Source organism: Callithrix jacchus, chromosome 13, assembly GCF_049354715.1.
Source record: "Callithrix jacchus isolate 240 chromosome 13, calJac240_pri, whole genome shotgun sequence".
Taxonomy (NCBI): domain Eukaryota; kingdom Metazoa; phylum Chordata; class Mammalia; order Primates; family Cebidae; genus Callithrix; species Callithrix jacchus.
The window spans coordinates 104,978,960-104,996,136 of record NC_133514.1 but is presented as its reverse complement, the minus strand read 5'-3'; the positions used below and the strand labels follow the sequence as shown (position 1 = coordinate 104,996,136).

General features: G+C 41.6%; 1 pseudogene; it reads left to right on the top strand.

The window, feature by feature from the left end:
• Positions 1–2,068: 2,068 nt before the first annotated feature.
• LOC100392982 (actin, cytoplasmic 2-like) lies at positions 2,069–3,768 on the top strand (annotated as a pseudogene).
• Positions 3,769–17,177: the final 13,409 nt, after the last annotated feature.

The following is a 17,177-nucleotide window of genomic DNA, read 5'->3' as shown; positions in this document are numbered from 1 at the left end:
TTGTCTCTGTCCATGGGGGAAGTAATAAACTCACCAGCATAGAAGATAATTAAGCAAAGGTTAGATGGTCATCACTCAGGTGTGTTAAAAGGGATTCTTGCATTAAGTGGAAAGTTGAACTTGGCAGAAAAGCACAATGATTATTAAAGAAAAATAATTTCGGATAAAAGTGGCTTATGGCACCTCAAAGTTAAATTTCAATTACTGTAAAATAAAATTTCTTTTTTATTTTAGCATGCAAGGAAGCTACAATTCTATGCGTGTAATGTATTTTCCCCAAATCTATGAGGATTAAGAAAACATTTTAAAAAATTTGCAGGCTTTTAGGAAACACAGCAGAATTTTAATTCAGTGAATCAAGTTCACCTTAGCTAAAACGTTGATTTTAAAAATCCTATCATTTATGACAACCTGGATAAACCTGGAGGACACTACACTAAGTGAAAAAGCTGTGCACAGAGAGACAAATACTGTATGGTCTCACTCATAGGTGAAATCTTAAATGTGGAACTTATAGAAGCAGAGAGTAGAATGGTGGTTACCAGGGTTTGGGGGTGAGGAGAGGAGACTGGGCAGATGCTGATCAAGGTATATAAAACTTCAGTTAGAAGGAATATGCTCAGCAGATCTATTGTACAACATGGTGATTATAGTTAATAACAATGTATTATGTACTTAAAAATTGCTAAGAATAGATTTTAAATGTTTTCAACACACACACACACACACACACAAAGCAATAAGTATGTGAGGTAATGGATATGTTAATTAGCTTGATTTAGTTATTTCATAATGTATACATAACGTAAAACATGAAAAAAAACAAAAAACCTCATGTTGTATACTATAAATATATACAATTTTTATTTGTCAATTAAAGAACTAAAAATCTAAAGAGTCAAACAAACTTTCTCAAATAAAAAAGATTGTTTCATGTATAGCCTTCTGGGACTCCTAATTAAGCATGGTAGCTTGAACTCATGCTTATCTTGGCTCCTTCTTAAAATCTCATTAAAATTAAAGATATAAAAAATAGATAAGACCACAGAAACAAAGAGAATGTAAGAGATAAGAAAAGCCAAAAAGAACATTTAAGAAATTTATAGACGATAGAGAATGGATGGGAGAATAGTAAAAAAATTAGTAGGGAAGACAAAGGTAAAAATGAGTGCCTACAACCTACAACCAGCATCATATTTAATAGTGAAATATTAAAAACGAGAAAAAAGGAAAAAGATAGTGAAATATTGTAAGTTTTCTGGAAATAAGACAAGAATTCCTGCTGTTGATATCTCCATCTATACTCAACATTGTATTGAATGTACAATAAAATGTAAAATAACACCATTTACAGAAACAACTCAAAACATCAATGTCTAGGGCAAATCTAGTAAAGAATTTTAAAGACTGCCATACAAAAAACTATATAGTGTCATTAAAATAAATTAAAGAATATCTTTTAAAAATGGAAGGATTCACCATGTTCATGGATTGGGAGAGCTAATATTGTAAGAGACAATATTGTAAAATTATAATTCTTTCCAAATTAATTTGTTGGTTCAATGCAATTCTAATAAAAATCCTGGTAGATAATTTTGTGGAAATTGGTAAACTGATTCTAAACTTTATATGAAAATGCAAAGACTCAACCATAGTGAAGACAACCTGAAGGAGAACAAAGCTTGTAAACGTATTCTTAAATCACAATTATTGTGATGGTTTTGTTATTGTTTTGAGATGCAGTCTTGCTCTGCCACCTAGGCTGGAGTGCAATGACATGATCTTGGCTCACTGAAACCTCCACCACCTAGGTTCCAGTGATTTTTCCCGCCTCAGCTTCCCAAGTAGCTGGGATTACAGGTGTACACGACCACTCACAACTATTTTTGTATTTTTAGTAGAGATGGTGTTTAACCATGTTGGCCAGGCTGGTCTCGAACTCCTGATCTCAAGTGATCTGCCTGCCTTGGCCTCCCAAAGTTCTGGGATTATAGGCAGGAGCCAACATGCCCAGCCTGTGATGGTTTTTCTTGTACCAACATTGCAATTTACTTGGAATTTAGTTTTTAATATGGTATGAAGTAGGGATCAAGATACATATTTCAACCAAGACTACATCTGCCCCACCAGCACAGAGCCACACCCTTGTTCCTCCACTGCCTATCCACACCCAACACCAGCTCACCATGGATGAGCATATTGTCTCACTCATCGTCAACAATAGCTCCAGCATGTGCAAGGCTGGGTTCGTGGGCAATGATGCTCCCCAGACCATCTTCCTCTCCATTATGGGGTGCCCCAGGCAACAAGGCGTGATGGTGGGAATCGGTCAGAAGGACTCCTATGTGAGTGATGAGGCCCAGAGCAAGAAAGGCATCCTGACCCTGAAGTACCCCATCAAACATGGCATTGTCACCAACTGTGACGACATGGAGAAGATCTGGAACCACACTTTCTTTTTTTTTTTTTTTTTTTTTTTTTTTGAGACGGAGTTTCGCTCTTGTTACCCAGGCTGGAGTGCAATGGCGCAATCTCGGCTCACCGCAACCTCCGCCCCCTGGGTTCAGGCAATTCTCCTGCCTCAGCCTCCTGAGTAGCTGGGATTACAGGCACGCACCACCGTGCTCAGCTAATTTTTTGTAATTTTTAGTAGAGACGGGGTTTCACCATGTTGACCAGGATGGTCTCGATCTGTTGACCTCGTGATCCACCCGCCTCGGCCTCCCAAAGTGCTGGGATTACAGGCTTGAGCCACCGCGCCCGGCCCTGGAACCACACTTTCTATAACAAGCTGTGTGTGGCTCCTGAGGAGCATCCTGTGCTGCTGATTGAGGCCTCCCTGAACCCCAAGGCCAACCATGAGAAGATGACTCAGATCATGTCTGAGACCTTCAACACTCCAGCCATGTATGTCGCCATCCAGGCCATGCTGTTCCTGTATACCTCTGGCTGTACCACTGGCATCATGATGGACTCTGGTGACAGGGTCACCCACACTGTGTCCATCTACGAGGGGTTTGCCCTCCCCCATGCCATCCTACATCTAGACCTGGCTGGCCAGGACCTGACTGACTACATTGTGAAGATCCTCACTGAGTGCAGCTACGGCTTCACCACCACAGCTGAGTAGGAAATCATGTGTGACATCAAGTAGAAGCTGCGCTACATTGCCCTGGACTTCAGGAAGGACATGGCCATGGCGGTCTCCAGCTCCTCCCTGAAGAAGAGCTATGACCTGCCCAATGGCCAGGTCATCACCATCAGTAATGAGCAGTTCCGCTGCCCCAAGGCACTCTTCTAGCCTTCCTTCCTGGGTATGGAATCTTGTGGCATCCATGAAACTACCTTCAACTCCATCATGAAGTGTGACATGGACATCTGTAAAGACCTGTACGCCAACACAGTACTGTCTGGTGGTATCACCATGTACTCTGGCATTACTGACAGGATGCAGCAGGAGATCACCACCCCTGCATCCAGCACAATGAAGATCAAGATCATTGCTCCTCCCAAGCACAAGTACTCCGTGTGGATTGGCGGCTCCATCCTGGCCTCGCTGTCCACCTTCCAGCAGATGTGGATCAGCAAGCAGGAGTATGACGAGTCCAGCCCCTCCATTGTCCACTGCAAAAGCCTCTAGGCAGATGTGACTTAGTTGCGTTACACCCTTTTTTGACAAAACCTAACTTGCACAGAAAACAAGATGAGATTGGCATGGCTTTATTTGCTTTGTTTTTGGCTTGATTCAGGATTTAAAAACTGTTTGAAGGTGACAGTAGTCGGTGGGAGCAAGCATCCCTCAGAGTTCTACAGTGTGGCTGAGGACTTGATTGTATATTGTTCTTTTATTTTGAAAGATTTTAGCCTCTGGCTAAAAGGTTACCCCTTTTTTGTCCCTCAACTTGAGACATATGAAGGCTTTTGGTTTCCCTGGGCCTGGGTGGAGGCAGCCAGGGCTTACCTGTACACTGACTTGAGACCAGTTGAATAAAAGTGTGCACACCTTTAAAAAGAAAAGATGCGTGTTTCTACAGGATAGTCTAGGCACAAAATATACCAGTTGTATAGGAAAATATTGATGTATGCTCTTACCTTAAAATAAAAAACTTCATTCACCAAAAGACCCATTAAGGTAGTCAGAAAGTGAGATGAAGTGTAAGATAAGATATTCACAATACATTAATTAGCAAAGGGCTTTTATCAAGAATATACAAATAATTCTGTCAAATCCATAAGAAAAAGACTACAATCTAAAGAGAGACTCACTGATATTAAATAACTTTTTCAAATATACAACAACATAACAATAATTAAAAGCAGAGGTTATAGAATAAGGTCATCTGAGTTCAAATCCTAGCTCTGCCTTTTACTAGCCTTGTTGTCTGCTATAAATTTCTTAACTTCTCTGTTGCTTTTCCCCACTAGTAACAGTATTTATATCTTAAGAATGTTGCAAGGCTGAAGTGAGCTAATGTAAGCAAAGCTCTGAGAATAATCCTAGCCCTTTGTGTTGACTAAATACATTTGAATTTTTACTGTCAAGAATTGGGAGAACAAACCTTTGTTTTCATCCAAAACTCATGCTTTTGACCAGTACACTATATGGACTTCAGGAAATTTTTGCTGTTCAGTTCCCAGTTCACTAAAACCCTGAATAATTTGCTGTTCAGCCTCAACTCTAATCAACCTTTATATAAGTTGTATTATAGGATCAGTGCTTTATTATAAATCCACTCACTCATTTTTAAAGAAGCCCTGCAGTAACACAATGATAAAGATAATGATGCTAATAACCTTTATTTACTACTTACTGCATGCCACACAGGAATCTACACAATTTATATGCTATTTCTCTTTTAACTGCCACATCAACTCTTTAAAGGAGGTGTGTTATTATCCTCATGTTAAATAAAAGGAAACTGAAGCACCGAAGATTTAAGAAACTTGACCAAGACCATAGGGCTGCTAAGTGGCAGAGAGTAGATGAGTACTCAGCTGTGTCCCTCTCAGAATCTGCTGTTTTCTGTAGTAGTCAGATAATAGTGCATTGATTTTTTTGTTAGATATAAGAATTTACATAGTGAAGCATAACACCGTTTTTTAGGATTCTCAGGGACACAGTGTAACTCACAAAAATGACCGAAGTTATTTATAATAGTAAATAGTTTGTATTATGTGTATATAGATTAACCTCAGTAATATATTCCCCATAGGCAGAAACGCACAGGCAGACAATACACTAAAATAATAACAGCAATTATTTCTGCTTCGTGAGATTAAAGGTAGTTTCATTTTCTTTTGTAAACTTTTTATGTTTTTCCATTTTTCTATAATAATTTTACTATGAGAATGGTACTGTTACAAGAAAAAAATTCAGAGAAAATTATATATTGTCACAATTTCCAAATGTGAATTGAAAACTGTACGTTAGGTAGACAGCAACAGACAGCTGTTTTTAGTCCTGCTGAGTCTTTGTGACCCATCCAGTGGCTCGTTGTACTTCAAAAACAAATTTTTGGGTGAAAATTCTGTTTCTGGATGTTAGGGTCATCTCCGTACTTAACCTCAGACTCACGTTAGGATTGACTTCATAGATTGTCCTCCATCTTCCGGAGTGTGAAGCAGCAAAGCCACTTCTTCTTGTTGCCCTTTGGGGGAGCCAAATGCCCACAGGGAGAGAGCCATGCAAGGAAAGGGGAAAGCACTTTGGTTGGGTGGCAAACAAGAATGTCATACACACAGGTACTTGGAAATAAATGTCATTGTTCAGTCTGCGGGCAGAAGACTCCCCCATGAGTTTGAGATTTATGAATGATGACTAGAGACACTGGGGAGTAGGGATGAGTAATGAGTTCCTTGCAAGAAGGTGAGCTCTAGAGAAATGTCCTGAGATGGGATAGGGATGCTGGGCACTTGGTTTCTGAGGTAAGCAGAGGAATTTGGATGTACTCAAGGGAAGCACAGTTATCCCAGTGTTCTCCATAAGGACCTGGAAATGTTTGATAAGGTCCTATCCCAAAGAAATTAAGTCAGAGTCTGACAGAAAATGGGCAAAGAGACCATCTTGGCTGTAGCATTTCAAACTAACACAGCCATAACTGCCATGGATGCCAGTTGAAGGTGCCGTAATGAAGAAAGTTGCAATAAGATCATGATGCGAGCTGTGGTTATGGACAGAGCAGGGAATCTTGGTTCCCTGAGATTTTCTTTTCCCCTGCCAGTGTGATTTGGAATATGCTGGCAGTGAGATGATCTTGGTGCAAAAAAAAAAAAACCAAAACTAACAAAGAAAAAATCTCAAACTGAGGTCATATCCATCCATGCACCAGCTCAGCCTTCCCATCCTTAGCGCTTGATGCTCCCACCATCCCAAGCAAAGCTCGCCATTCTTCCTTCACTGCTTCCTCTCTAGGCTCTGGTTGTTTGAGACTTGGCTTATCCTTCTTAGAGTCTGTCTAGATGTTTGTTTTAATCACATATTCTGTTTCTTTGGAAGAACTTTGGCTTCAAAAAAGTACAGGAAGAGACGTGAGGCAGAGTTGAAAAATATGCCAGGAAAACAGTCAGAATTTGACAAAAGCTAGGACTTGGTGAGAGACAGGTGAGTCTAAATGACCTAGAGGTTTGTCTGTTACAAGGTGGATAGAACCAGGGCCCTTGGTAGCTCCCTCCTGTCATAAATGGCTTTGTTCTCAGCACATTCTGACCTTAGTTAGGAGCACGCAGAGTTCATGCATAGTTACAGGAAGGGGGAGCCAGTGTATGGGCACAAATACCAGTAGATGACCACCAGGACTTTGGCTTTCTGTAGAGAAAAGCTCAGCACCAGATGGATGAATTCGTTCCATGAAATCCTGAACATTTCTCAGTATTTACAGGTGGTAATATTTTAGGAAGTAAATGACAAAACTGAAGTTTATACAGCTTGAGGGCATTCATTTCCAAAAGGGATAATGTAAAGGACGCAAGTTGCCTAGTACCAGGCCTTGGTGTCCTGCCATGTTGTTCTGTTTGCATTGATTGACCAAACTCTGTTCACAAAGTATCCCATAAGATCTGCTTTGGCTCAAACTAACTGAGAAACCATGATCTTTTTGATAGTTGTACAAGATGGGAGGGACATGAATACTATAGAAATGAACTTCCTCAGTAATTGGCCACAAGATATTAAATTTATGATTCAACCATTACAATAGCCATACTGATGAGCCTGGTTTCTTCTCTGTGTCAATAATGTGTTCCTCACCCTCTTTCAGCCATCCAATCCTGGGCCAAACCTTAGACTTTGTTGTCACCATTAACTCCGCCCTCTTGACCATCTCACGTGAACTACTCACCAGTCACCTTCCAGCACACTCTCCCTGGAAGCCTCGTAATCTGGTAACTTATCACATCTCTTGGGCTTGCTGCCTTTTTATTGTCCCTTATCTACTTCATGTTTTCACACCTCCCATTATCCAGGTTAGAGTCCATGACCCAGAACTGCAAGCACTCCCATCTCCTTTGCCTCTGTCTCCAACCTGCCTAGAGAAACTTCAACTTTGGCTAGCCCCTTCTCCACAAATTCACTACTACAACCCACGGCCGATTATGCTTCAAGAACAACACTCAACCATGCTGGTTGGCCTCACTCCGTATTCATAACTGACAGCTTCACATGGGCCCAAGAGCTGCATGGAAATCCTGCCACGTTTCCCTGGTCAGTTCACTATCTGGCTCTCTAGACACCTGCTTTCTCTTTCCTCAAGCCTCTCACACCTCCTTCTCTACACTCTTAGGTGAAGACATTATTGAACTTTCTTCTGCTCTCACTCCAAAATCTATCAACTACTCACCTCCATCTGGCTTTTCTCCTGTTGTTGGGGATGAACTTTCAATGTTCCTATCTCAAGTCAACCCTTCCACTTGTCTGGTAGGTTCTGTCTGCTCTCACTTAAGCAGGTATAAACATCTAGTCATTCTGCCCTCTGTATCCCTTTCTACAGGATCATTTTCTTCAGCATACAAATATGTTACTTTCCCCATCTTCCAATAAACAAACCTTTAACTCCACATTCCTGTCAAGCAATCAGTTTATTACTTTGACATTCATTTCAGCAAAACTCCATGAAAAAGTGTGCTGTACAGTTGGCCTCTGTACCCAAGGGTTCTGCATTTGCAGATTCAACCGACTGAGAATCAGAAATATTTTAACAGAAAACAACAAAAACAAAAAAACCAGGTTGAGTGTAGTGGCTTACACCTGTAATCCCAACACTTTGGGAGGCCAAGATGGGAGGACCACTTGAGTGAGTTTGAGGCTGCAGTAAGCTAGGATTGTGCCAGTGCTTTCTAGCCTGGGTGACAGAACAAGACTCTGACTCTAAAATTTTTTTTAATACAACAATAAAAACAGCATGAATAAAAAAATATGGTATAACAAGTATTTTCTAGCATTCACATTGTATTAGGTATTATAAATACTCTAGAGATGACTGAAAGTATATTATAGATATATGTAGGTTGTTTGTAGATACTACACCATTTTATATCAGGGACTTGAGTAGCTACAGAATGTGGCATCTGAAGAAGGTCCTAGAACCAATCCCCCGTGGACACTGAGGGACTTCTCTACTTCTCTCCAATCTCTCTCCTCCTACAAGAAGTCACTCTGATTAGGCTTTTGTTCTTAGTACCTCACCTTTACTACTTTTGTGAAGATCTTTAATAATCTCCAAATAGCCAGATCCAAAGGTCTTCATCTTCCTGATCCATCAACAGAGGCAAAGGAGTTGAGAGTGCTTATAATTCTGGATCATGGACTCTAAGCTGGACAGTGGGGAATGTGATGACATGAAGTAGGTAAGGGATGATGCAAAGGTAGTAAGACCAACAGATCTGATGAGTCACAGGAGCTTAAAACACATCATCACCCTCTTTTTCAAACACACTCTCTTCCTGTCTTCCAGGACACCACAATCTCTTTTTCTTTCTTCCTCACAACAGAGATGGATTTATCTTGAAGCTAAAGAAGCTTAATTATCTTGATTTCCAGTTAAAAAAATAAATAAATAAAAAAGCTTAAGGATCAGGCACCTCACTGTTATGGGCCCCTTCTAAGGCCCATCTAGGAATATGTTTACATGCTCATAGCTTTTTGTAGTATTTGCAAAATAAGATATTTTAACATAATTGGTCAAACTTCCCCTCATATGCAGATGGAGTGGAAGCTCCACTCTGATCCTCTCTGGTCTCTCATTACTGTTTTGTCCACCTGCTCCAGACATACGCAGAGCTGCTAGTGCCTGGACAGTGCCCACCTCTGCAGAAACTCTTGAGCAATTACTGAAAAGTGCAGGTGTGTGAAAACCTAGATCCCTTTCCTTGAGTCATTGCAGTTCTGAAGTATAACTTACACAACCGAGTTTCCCTGTGGATCAGGAAGAAACTGCCCTCTGGGATTTTGCCTGAGATCATGCTCCTGCTGGGCATCCTCTCCGGCCTGTTCTGCTGCCTGCACCACCTTCCTGGTTTCCTGAGATGTTACCTGGTCACCTTCACAGTGATCCTTGTCTCTGGGCCTATTTTGGGGATGTCAACCTAAGGCCACATTGATCATCAACGTCCGCTGACATCAAACAGAGACACAGCCAGACAGTAAGTGCACCCAACTTTGCCACAAATGTCAAACCAGAATCTTATCAAGCTTCTAAATCCAATGACTAATTTAGAGGAAATTCAGTGGGCAGAGAACACAACACATGACACATAGGAATTTGATTAGAAAGATGCAGACTGTGGGAAACTCTACAGAAAAAACAACCTGATTCCTTAAACAAATTAATTACAAAAAAAGAGATAAGAAATCTATGGATTTTTTTAAAAACTGGGGACATATCAATTAATCACAACATTAAATTCTGATTCAAACTAACTATAAAAATAAAAGTATGGCATTTCATGGCATTGTTAGAAATTTGGGTACAGTATCAGAATATTAGGACATTATTGTTAACATTTGCTGAAGTATATTTAGGGCATCATTATTATTTTAAAAAAATTTTTGTATTTTAGAAATACATACTAAAATACTGATAGATAAAATACTGTAATATCCAGAAATTGCTGTAAAGCTGCAGAGGAAGGGAGAAAGTGGGAGGAGTACAGTGAAACAAGACTGGCCATGAATCTACCATTGTTGAAACTGGCGAAAGCGTTCCTGGAAATGTACTATACTATTCTGTCTACTTTTGTATAATTTGAAAGTTTCTATGTTAGAAACCTAAAAACTTTCCCTTGTGTGAGATGGTATTGGAATATTGGAATGACTATAAGTATTTTGTGAGATTGAGTTAATGGTAAGTTGGAGATATGTTTAGTTTGGGTTTAGTGGGATGTATTTATGTGGATTGTAGTTTCTCCTGTGGGTGGCTGAGTTCTTTCTATGCCTCTGGAGTAGGAGTGCTTGGAGAAGTTCTCCTACTGCCCAGGGTACCCACAGGCAGTTTACACATTGTGTTGAGCCTGCGGGTGCACAGAAATCAAGAATTGAGGTTTGGGAACCTCTGCCTAGGTTTAAGAAGGTGCAGGCAACAGTTTGCTGCAAGGGCGGGGCCCTCATGGAGAACCTCTGTTAGGGCAGTGAAGAAGCGAAATGTGGGGTTGAAGCACCCACACAAAGTCCTTACTGGGCCAATGCCCTTTGATGTGTTCCTCATTTTCTCTGCCACCACCATGTAAGAAGTGTCCTTTGCCTCCCGCCCAATCCATTTGGAACTGTAAGTCCAATTACTCCTCTTTTTCTTCCCAGGTTTGGGTATGTCTTTATCAGCAGCATGAAAACAAACTAATACAGTAGATTGGTACCAGTAGAACTTGGTGTTGTTGAAAAGATACCCAAAAATGTGGAAGCAACTTTGGAACTGGGTAACAGGCAAAGATTGAAACAGTTTGGAGGGCTCAGAAGAAGTCAGGAAAATGTGGGAAAGTGTGGAACCTCCTAGAGACTTGTTGAATGGCTTTGATCAAAATGCTGATAGTGATGTGGACAATAAGATTCAGGCTAAAGTGGTCTCAAATGGAGATGAGGAACATTTTGGGAACTGAAGCAAAAGTGACTCTTGTGATGCTTTAGCCAAGAGACTGGCAGCATTTTGCTCCTGCCCTAGAGGTTTGTAGAACTCTGAACTTGAGAGAGATGACAGGGTATCTGATGGAAGAAACTTCTAAGCAGTAAAGCATTCAAGAGGTGACTTGGGTGCTGTTAAAGGCATTCTGTTTTATAAGGGAAGAAGAACATAAAAGTTTGGGAAATTTGCAGCCTTGCTATGTGATAGAAAAGAAAAACCCATTTTCTGGGAAGAAACTCAAGCCAGTTGCAGAAATTTGCAAAAGTAGCAAGGAGCCTAATGTTAATCCCTGAGACCATGGGGAAAATGTCTCCAGGTCATGTCAGAGACCTTAATGGCAACCCCTTCCATCATAGGTCTGGAGGCCCAGGAGGAAAAAGTGGTTTCATGGACCAGGCCCAGGTTTCCTGTGCTGTGTGCAACTTAGGGACTTGGTGTCCTGTCTTTCAGCCACTCCAGCTGTGTCTGAAAGGGGCCAACATACTGCTCAGGCTGTGGCTTCAGAGGGTGGAAGCCCAAAGCCTTGGCAGTTTACACATTGTGTTGAGCCGGCAGGTGCATAGAAATCAAGAATTGAGGTTTGGGAACCTCTGCCTAGGTTTAAGAAGGTGTATGGACATGCCTGGATGCCCAGGCAACAGTTTGCTGCAAGGTCAGGGCCCTCATGGAGAACCTCTGTTAGGGCAGTGAAGAAGCGAAATGTGGGGTTGAAGCACCCACACAAAGTCCCTACTGGGCCAATGCCTAGTGGAGCTGTGGGAAGAGGGCCACCATCCTCCAGACCACAAATTAGTAGATCCACCGACAGCTTACACTGGGCAACTGGAAAAACAACAGACACCCAATGCCAGCCCATGAAAGCAGCTGGGAGGGAAGCTGTACCCTGCAAAGCCACAGGGGGAGAGCTGCCCAATAGCTTGGGAACTTACCTTTTGCATCATCAGCACAACCTGTATGTGAGACCTGGAGTCAAAGGAGATCATTTTGGAGCTTTAACATTTGACTGCCCTGCTGGATTTTAGAGTTGTGTGGGCCCTGTAACCCATTTGTTTTGGACAATCTCTCCCATTTGGAATGGCTGTATTTACTCAATATCTGTACCTCTTTTGTATCTAGGAAGTAACTAGCTTGCTTTTGATTTTACAGGCTCATAGGTGGAAAGGACTTGCTTGTCTCCACGTGAGACTTTGGACAATGAATTTTTGGGTTAATGCTAAAATGAGTTAAAACTTTGGGAGACTGTTGGGAAGGCATGACTGGTTTTGAAATGTGAGGACATGAGATTTGGAGGGGCCAGGAGAGGAACGATATGGTTTAGCTGTGTCCCCACCCAAAGCTCAACTTGAACTGTATCTCCTGGAATTCCCCCATGTTGTGGTACAGACCCAGCGGGAGACAATTGAATCATGCAGGCTGGTGTTTCCTGTACTGTTCTCATCATGGAGAATAAGTCTCAAAATCTGATGGGTTTATCAGGGGTTTCAACTTTTGCTTCTTCCTCATTTTCTCTTGCTACCACCATGTAAGAAGTACCTTTTGACTCCTGCTGTAATTCTGAGGCTTCCCCAGCCATGTGGAACTGTAAGTCCAATTAAATATCTTTTTCTTCCCAGTCTCAGGTATGTCTTTATCAGCAGCATGAAACAAATTACTACATGTCTATTTAAGTCCTTTGCATATTTTTGAATCAGGTTGTTTTAATTAGGGATTGTTTAAACTCTGTCAGGGACTATAGACATCAAGGAAGTTTGTGTGTGAAGACACTGATTTTATGCATTCAAACTAAGAATAATTAAAAAACTGTGATCAATCATGCTAGAAGGTGAAGTGATTATTTTTCCACTTTCCCTATAGAAAATAACAGTTAAAAAAAAAAACTGTAATATGAAGAGTTATTTAAAAACTATGCAGCCCAAATATGTAAAGATACAAATGTAGGCATGTATCGGGCAGTTAAATAACTTAAAATATTATGGAATTTGTGAACGTTACCTTAAATAGCTATTTTCAAAGCAGGGAGGAGTTTTGCAGACGTGATTAAAATAAGGAACTTGACGTGAGGAGATTGTCCTGGATTATCCAGGTGGGACCTATAAAACCTTCACATTATTTATTCTATTTTTAAGCTTTTAAACACTGCAATTTGATGTGATTTTTCCCATTCTAAATGTATATTCATATTTGTATTCAATTTTAATTTGTATACTTTTTCTTTAAGATGGATGACAAAATTGTATAAGCTTCAGGCTCTTCTGTCCACTGGTCATTCCTGCTTAGTTTCCTTGATTCTTCCTTTTCTCTCTCATTTCCAAACTTTGGGGTGTCCCAGGATTCAGTTATTGGACTTGTCACCATCTAGATTCGCTTCCTGGGTACAGGTAATCAGGGTTTAATCAGAGAAGCAGAATCATTATGAGTATTACTGAATGGGAGTTGTTATTGGAATAAGACCTCATACAATTGTGTAAGAAGCTAGGGAAGGAAGAGCCTGAAGTGGGGAGTTGAAGAGATGAGAGAAAAGTCACTACCAGCTCTCCTGAGGCACTGGGGTGGGTGGATGGGTTTGTACTTTCAAAGGCACATCCGGCTGCAAAAGTGGGACTGGAAAGGAGAGACATAGACATCTAGGGAAGGCTGTTGCCACCAAGCTGGCTGGTGGGCCTGGGGCTGCTGTTGTCGCAGGAGGAGCTGGATGCAGTTTGGGGAAGACTGAGGCTGGAGTCCCCCTGCCCCTCTCTGTCTCTCTCCCTCAGTATCTAATCAGACACCCCTCAAAGAACGCTGGTGGCTGCTTCACTTCTACCTTCCAATCTCATGCGCAGTTCTTTCTTGGTCAATGCTAATCTGGAACGATACAAGGAAAGAAATTCTGAACATGTAATTCCAGTTAAGCCAAGCTAGCACAGTTTCAAATCACCACACTATGTAGTCTCACTTTGTCTCATGGCTTTACATTCTACCTGTATTCCAGTAATTCATAACTGTATAGGCCCTGTCTGACCTTCTCTGAAATTCAGACTTAAGTCTAACTCCCTACTAAAGCACCATTTGTATTTTATAGGATTTTCACACTTAGCGTCTCCAAAACTGAATCCATCTTCTCTGAACCTACTTTTCCAGAATCTTCCTCTGAGAGAGTACACTGACCAAAAGCTTTGGGGTCACCTTACTTCTTTCTCTCCCACCCAAAGAGTAATCCTTCAGAAAATCCTACAGGTTATTCTTTTTAAAACATTAATTATCTGATCCCTTCCATAATAAGATGAAAAACTGCTCTTCAAAAGACATATATATCCTAATCTCTGGAATCTGTAAATGTTATTTTATATAGCTGTTTAAAAGGGAGGGGGAACATCTTTGCAGATGTGATTAAGGATATTTAGAGGAGGGGATGATCCTGGATTATACAGGTGAGACCTAAATACAATCACATGTATCTTTATATAAGGGAGGCAGAGGAAGACTTGATAGATATAGAGGAGAAGGGGAGGATGGAGAGAGAAGGGAAGAGAGAGAGACAAAAGAGATGAGCAGATGCTGGCCTTGAAGATTAGAGTGATGCAGCCATAAGCCAAAGAAAGTCAGCAGCCACCAGAGGTTGCAAGAGCCAAAGAACAGACTCCCCACTAAGCTGCTGGAACACATGCACCTTGCTGACACCTAAATATTGGCTCCACAATACTGATTTTGGACTTCTTCCCTCCAGAACTGTGAGAGAATAAATGTCTATTGCTTTACATCACCAAGTTTGCAGTAATTTGTTATAAGAAATGAATACACTTTCTTACCATTTTCTCTATAATAATCCTGTTTCAGAGCACCCTCATCTCTTGTGTGGAATATCACCTAGCCTCCTGACTAATGGGTCTCTCTGTGTCTGTCCTTGTCCCACCCCCTACAGTCTAGTTCAACACAGCAGCCAGAGTGAACATTTGAAAATAGAAGTCAGATCATGTCACTCTTTATTCAAAAACCCTTCAGTTATCTCCTATCTCATGTAGAGCAAAACCTCAATTTCTCAAATAGTAGTAGTCTACACAGACCTATGGGATTGGCTCACTTCTGACCATCTCACTTTATCTCTGATGCTCCACATTAGTAGCATCAGTTTCCTTGGTGCTCCTCAAAAATAATACGTGTGTTCCTGCCTCAGAACTTTGGCACTTACTTTTCCATCTGTGTAGAGTGCTCTCCCCCTCTGATATGGTTTGTATGTTTGTCCCTCCAAATCTCATGTTGAAATGTGATGGAAGGGAGGTCTGGTCAGGGGTCATGGGGGAGAATCACTCATGAATGGCTTAGCACCATCCCCTTGGTGATGAGTGAATTCTTGCTCAGTTAGGTTGTGTAAGGTCTGATTGTTTAAAAGAGTCTGAGACCTCCCCCTTCTCTCTCTGGCTCCTGCTCTAGCCACGTGAAGTGCTTCGTTCCACTTTGTCTCCCACCATGATGGTAAGCTTCCTGAGGCTCTCACCAGAAGCCTAGAGGATGTTGGTGCCATGCTTGTACAGCCTGCAAAAGTGGGAGCCAATTAAACTCTTTTCTTTTTAAATTATCTGGTCTCAGATATTCCTTTATGGTAACACAAGGATACATTAACACAGAAAATTGGTACTGAGGAATGGGACATTGATATAAAGATACCCTACAATGTGGTAGTGGCTTGGGAGCTGGGTATCAGGCAGAGGGTGGAAGAGTTTGGGGGACTCAAAAGAAGACAGGAAAACAAGAGAAAGTTTGGAACTTCTTAGAGGCTGGTTAGGTGATTGTGACCAAAATGCTGATAGCGATATGGACAGTGAAGTCCCAGCTAATGAAGTCTCAGATGGAAATGAGGACGTTATTGGGAACTAGAGCACAGGTTACCCATTTTATGCTTTAGCAAAAAACTTAGCTGCATTGTGTCCATGTCCTCGAGCTCTGGAAGTTTGAACTTAGGAGTGATGACTTAGATATGGTAGAAGAAATTTCTAAATAGTAAAGCATTCAAGATGTGGCCTGACTCCTTCCAACAGCCAGGATCAGATATAGGAGGAAAAGAATGATTTAAAGTTGGAACCTATATTTAAAAGGGAAGTAGAGTATAAACATTTGGAAAAGTTACAACCTGGCCACGTGATGGAGGAAGAAAGAGCATTTTCAGGAGAGGAATACAAGTAGGCTGTAGACCAACCACTTGCTAGATTAGGATGACTAAAAGGAAGCCAACTGCTAATATCCAAGACAATGGTAAAAGTCCTGGAAGGCATTTTAGAGATTTCTGAGGCAGCCACTTCCATCATAGGCCCAGAGGCCTAGAAAAAAAGAGTGGTTTCAGGGGCCAAGCCCAGGATTCTGCTTTCCTGTGTAGCTTCAGGACATTGCTCCCTGCATTCTAACTGCTCCAGCTCCAGCTGCAGCTCAAAGGAGTCCAGGTAAAGCTTGAGCTACAGCTCTGGAGTGTGCAAGCCACAAGGCTTGGCAGTTTCCACATGGTGTTAAGTGTGAAAGAGGTTTGGAGGATCCCAGCTGGATTTCAGAGGATCTGTGGAAAAGCCTGGGTGCCCAGGCAGAAGCCTGCTGCAAAGGTGGAGCCCCCCCCCCACCGCCACCACCAGATGAACTCTACTGGGGTGGTGCAAAGGAGAAATGTGGGGTTGGAGCCCACAAGTAGAGTCCCTACCAAGGGACTGCCTAGTGGAGTGTTAGGAAGGAGGTCACCACCCTCCAGACCTGAGAATGGTTGATTCACTGGCAGCTTGCATCCTCTGTCTGGAAAAGCCACAAGCACTCCAACCCATGAGAGCAGCCACATGGGCTGCACCCTGCCAAGCCACAGAGATAGAGCTGCCTGATGCCTTGGAAGCCCACCCCTTTCAGAATTGTGCCCCTGATGTGGAACAAACAGTCAAATATTATTTTAGAATTGTAAGATTAAATGACTGCCTGACTGGGTTTCAGACTTGTGTGGGGCCTATTGCCCTTTACTTTTGGCTGATTTCTCCCTTTTGGGATGGGACTGTATCCCCAATGCCTATACCACCATTGTTTCTTGAAAGTAAATAATTTGTTTTTTATATTACAGTCTCA